The 5589-nt window shown below is 36.8% G+C and overlaps 1 long non-coding RNA gene across 1 annotated transcript; it reads right to left on the bottom strand.

Annotated features, from left to right (window-relative positions):
• Nucleotides 1-1685: 1685 nt before the first annotated feature.
• On the bottom strand, nt 1686-4658 carry LOC108166645 (uncharacterized). Its single transcript, XR_001776986.1, has 3 exons — nt 4598-4658; nt 3528-3683; nt 1686-1745 (listed from the first exon to the last, which is right to left on the bottom strand). It is a non-coding gene; the product is annotated as an uncharacterized LOC108166645 (long non-coding RNA).
• Between the last annotated feature and the right edge of the window lie 931 nt (nt 4659-5589).

Here is a 5589-nt window from a genome sequence, read left to right as displayed (position 1 = left end):
AAAAAGGTTCAGAACCACTGGACTAGATGAACACATTTTAGATAAGTATGAAGAGAGTGTGTACCCTTCGCATCTGAAGAATATTTATTTCAACCCCTAAAACATTGAGTAAAATATTACTTTAAAAAATATTACTTAGATAAGCACCTTTCACATTGAAAAGGTCTGAAAGCCAATTTAAATCTAAAATAAATGTCTGCACAACATTTCATTAGAGTTTCACATTCCACTCCCCAGATAATCACCAGTGTGACGTGTACCACAGATTAACACATAAATATGACAACATGTAAGGCAATCAGACTGATAGAGGTGAACATGTATTAACATGATGCCCTATTGTTTAATGAGAGAAGACTCTTACTTGTTGAACTCCTCCTAAGAAACTATAATTGTATAGACATTTTCCATGAAATGGTCATGAATTTGAAATTTTATTAATTGTGAGACTGCGATGGAGCATCTGGGTTTCCTGCAATTTCTCTGAACACGCTTGGAGTTTGGGGTGAATCTGCAGCAACGTCAACTCCTGGGGAGATTCTCATGATAAAACCGTTCAATTAGCTCAATAAAGGACACCAAACCAGTTTGGCCTTACAGTATTTCCCAAATCTAAGTGCCACATCACTTACTTTTTAAACATATTTGCTGATATCATTTCTTCCTGTCATTGTGTTAACAGCAATCCTGATGGCCAGATATTTTGACAAATTTCTGTGAAGCTAGTAACCTTTGCTGCTAGTGAGCTAATCCAAACATTTAACTGCCAACATATAGCTGCTTCACACACTACTAATTTCTGTATTTGCAATATGGTTGAATAAATATGTGATATTCTGTTGTGTGAGTCTAATTATACATACAGAACAGGTGAGAAACAGATTTCATTGTTTGTGTATCACCCTTATGTCCAACAAATAAACAAAAAGTCAGTTTTGGAAAAAAATAATGGTAAAAGGACAGTAAGCTTGGAAAGGAAGAGTTGAGGACTTAGATTTACAGTTTATGTTAGGGCTCAGTGGATTTCTATGTTACAGTCGGACCATTTTAGAGACAGAAGTCTCTCAAACATCAGAGATGGTCCCATGACCGCGCGCTGACTTCACACACCTCCCTTCTTGACGACAGCATCTGGGGCATGTCATCTCGTGCATTGCCACATTTCAGTTTTGGCCCAATGCATAACCCAGATGAATATAAGTGTTCGCTGAGGAAAAGTCATGTTCTGATGTAATTATCATCTATTGCTTCCTGTAATCGCATCAGATCTCTTTTGAACAATAATCTCATGTTGAGCGTCTGGAAGTGGAGCCCTCCTCCCTGTTTATTGTTCTCCACTCCGGTAAAGCACAATTCAATTGAGGAGTCTGCTATTAGATTTTTAGCTCTGTAGAATAACCCGAAATCGTATTTTTGCTGGAAATTATCAATACATCTTGGAGAACAAAAGGAAGAAGACACAGAGCAAAAGTAGACCCTGGGTAGAGAGAGGAGGGATGTAATACAGCAGATGAAAGATGAGCAGGAGTAGAATAAAAGACTTTCACCAACTGGAGAAGGGTTTTATTGACATGCCGGGGTCAGATGTATATGCTACAGTTTGCAAATCACATCAAAACTGTAAAACACTGCTCTTCCACAGTAGACACTTTATTGTGTGTCTGGTAAATGTGGTAAGTAAGTGGGTACATACTGAAATGAGGAAAGGAGGAAGTGTACAGTTGAAGAAAACATCAACAGAAGCCCTGCAAAGAATAAAAAACGAAAATATTTGTTTTTGTGCTTTGGAATATTACATTAACACTTTCCTAAATTTAGAAAAGCCCTATAGACATGCCAGACAAGGACATCTTTCAACAACTTATGAGACACTAAAATAATGTAGACTCAGCAGCAGTTCATAGTGGCCAATGAGCAAAAACATACAGAAAGAGGCAAGAAAACTAGAACTAGAAGAACTGGAGGAAATATTGTCACTGAGATTTAACATTGTGCTTATAAATGTTACCAGAATGTGAACTTTGACCATTTTAACTCCAAAGTCCCTGCAGTTTGCATTGAGGTCATTTTCCAAGTTGGGAAAGAAACTAGTTTCAGAATATCCATCCATCCATCCATTTTCTTACACCCTTGTCCCTCAGTTGGGTTGGGAAGTTTCAGAATAGTTACAAATCTAAATAAATAAAACTACAAATGTTGACAGGAAACATTTGACCAAAACATAAAAATTTAAAGACTATATACATTGCTTTGCAAAAGTATTTGCATCCCTTGAATCTTTTTTATATTTGTTTACATTGCAGCCACAAACTTCTGTGTGTTTTACTGAGATTTTGATTCACTTCAATTAAGTTTATTTATTTATAACCAACTTACAGTAAATGTTGTCCCACTGCACTTTTAAATTAATTTAATACAAACAGATCTAATTTATAGCCTTAAATATACAGAAAAAAATCCAATTGCATAGAGCAAATGAAAGTCAATACATTCCAGTTCAATACTTGTTATTAAACAGTGAAGTGTTTATTAATCTAACCGATAAAACATTTTCTCTTCAAGTAAATGCATACAATTAAATCTTTGGTCTGCAACTCTTTCTACAGTAGAAAGTTGATTGCTAACCTTGTAGCAATCGTTCACATGTGGCAACAGTGAAAAGGAAAATGCCATTTTATCCAAAAGAAACATTTTCAGTTATGGCTTTCCTCTGGTCCTTCTTTACACAATGATGAGAGGTGGATGAAAAATATATTCCCCTCTCTGAGATACAGACCTCTGCAGATTCTCCAGAGTTACAGCTCCCCTCTTGGCTGATTCTCTCATCAACACTTTACTTCCACCAACCCAGATGAACAAGCATTCCACCAGTCCTTAAATGCAGCATTTATTTGTGGATCTATGAGAACCTGGCAGACTGTGAAAAGTTTGCTGTCTGTCTCAAAACTTTACATGCAAATGCAATTTGGTTCAGGCATGTAAGGTCGATTGAGTGTATATGTTTTACATTTTTCAAGCACATTGGATGAAATGTCTTAGTTCAAATGTTGAAGTCTGAAGACACTCGTAGCTACTGCAGGGTTAGTTTTACTAGATAATCAAGAGTTTATTTTTACAAAAACAGCTAAGGCCATCAGATGTGGAGTGACAGCAGGATGCTGAAGGCCTGGATGCTCCAACATGTGTTATAAACAAACCACAGCTCCCTTCTCTGGCAACTTTCTGAAAAATATCAGATGATTTAACATCTTCACTGGCTAATGGGCTCAGTTTGAAGAAAAAAGAGCCTTGCATATGTCTTCAGCATCTAATGTAAACTGCACTCAAAATCAGCAATTACAAAGTGCTTTACTAAGTGCAGGCAGGAGGCACTAAAAGAACTGAAGTGAAAACATCACAAGCCAACATCAGCTGATCTTACATCTTATTATATCCAGAGTGGTTTTCTCTCAAGTACCTCCAACCCAAAACGTTATCTGAGATGGTGCACATCTATGGATCTTTCTCTTCAGAGGAGGATAACTCACCTGACAACGGGAGAACGTGTGGCTGAGCACAGAAAGCCAGCAGGAGTAAAACTGAAAGAACCACTGAATCATCGTCAAACTCCTGGATGGCTTTATCTCATCCTTTGATGAGTCATGAACTCCACTATAATTTGGTGTTTCACATCAGCTGTCCTCCTGTAAGTAACAGTAAATTAATTAATTCGGTTAGAAGGTGCATTACAGTGAAGGAAAGTAATACTACAGTACCTGGTCATAAATTAAATCTTAAAATGTACATGATGCTTTTACAACTTTTTAAAATGGATTATTGGTGGTTAGCACAAAGTGACAAACACTGTTTATTTGTATTACTATGCTTTTTCTAAACATATTAAAAATACCAACCTGTTGACAATTATTACAGTTTTCACTTATATAACAGTTAATAAACCATGAATATAAATTTCTGCTTTACATGGCTCTTTTATGCAGCTTAGTGTTTTCTTATGAGAAAATTAATTTACTACATTAAATATATTTTTATTCTCATGTATGCTTTACATACAGTGGCATAATCATTCACGTTTAGCAATCTAATTATAATTAATAACAGTTAGAGTAACTTTATTAAAAGTTTTATCTACAAAAATAGGATTTTTTAAAAATGATTTTTAAAGATATCCCAAATAGGACAGGAATTGCATTTTGATACTCTGTGACATTAAAAATCAAAACCACAAATATTTTCTTGTGATATTTGCACCTTTGAGTAAAGATTTTTCTTCTTTTTTTTTTTTGCAAGAAACTTTTACGGCCTGTACTTACTTTCTTGCATCGCTGATGTTAACACATCAAATAGTTTAATCTAAATGTTTGGCATCTATGTTAATTGTTTATCATTGTTTATCATCACACAATTAAATGAGAGATTTTATTTTTGATAAAAACAATAATAAATTAAGTTTTTTTATATTTAAGGTAAATTATGTCAGGGAAGTCCATTACTACAAAATAAAAATGATATTTTGATAATAATGCAGATCTCACACTGTGTGTATTTGACTCTTCTTTACAAGTAAAGACTGACTGGGAGCGAGAAATCTGCTCACCTGCTTCTGTCGCTTCAGGATGTTGAGGACGTTCAGGCAGGAAGACTGGACGAGCTCCCCGCCTCCCTCAGCAGCCATCCATCCATCCAGCCAGCTCTCCTGAGTCACTTTTCATAATTATTGAATTACATTTCTGGCAACCCATTAAGCAGGACATTCTCTTCTTAACCACCTGCTCTTCCCCCCTCCTCCACCCCATTTTACGCCATCAATCTTTCAGCGTTACCGGAGCCCCTAAAAGCTTTCTGACTGCTCTATAATGGGGGACAGCGCGGGGTCAGGGGGTGCTGCTGGACTGTGTGCTCAGGAGCAGTGATGCCTCAGCATTCTGGAGGGGAGCGAGGCAAAGGGACGGGTCGCCGCGGTGGTGTGAGGGGGCACGGGGGTCACTCTGCTATGTGGCTTGAATAGGTCACTGACTGGACCTTTGGCTGGAAACAAAAGGAAGAAAAAAATATAGTTTATATGACTTTGTGCATACATGCTGTTGTTCTCTTTAAACAAAACTATCACTCAGTAAATTTCATTTTTGCGATAATGGGCTGTAATTTATTCTTCCAGGTGAGGAAAACTTTCCTCCGTCTACCTCAGCTGGTGATTCACTACATTTCCCAGAATTCCTGCTGTCTTTGAGAAAGAAATACTGATGAAGACTGAATCTGCTGCAGTAGTTGGAGGATTAATGACCACTCTCTCATGTTAGGTTAAAAATGACTGAGATAAATCTTTAGGAAATGATATTTTTTTCCTTGTGCACTTTCAGCCTGTAGCTTTATGCATGTGTGTGCTGACTCTCACCACTTCTAGAGGGACTCCTAAGGGGCACTCCCACTGCAATGCAGTATTAATTCAAGGTAGATCATATTTTCCCTGGTAAATAAAGTATGTAAAACCAGCAAAAAAAGCCACAATATTTTATTGATCATCTATTATTGCCTTATCTTCTCTCTTATCTAATCCTCCAATACAAACTGCAGATAACCTCTGCACAG

The sequence above is a fragment of the Poecilia reticulata genome, linkage group LG10 (assembly GCF_000633615.1).
Source record: "Poecilia reticulata strain Guanapo linkage group LG10, Guppy_female_1.0+MT, whole genome shotgun sequence".
Taxonomy (NCBI): domain Eukaryota; kingdom Metazoa; phylum Chordata; class Actinopteri; order Cyprinodontiformes; family Poeciliidae; genus Poecilia; species Poecilia reticulata.
Note: the sequence above shows the minus strand (reverse complement) of the source record. Positions and strands in the feature narration are given on the sequence as shown.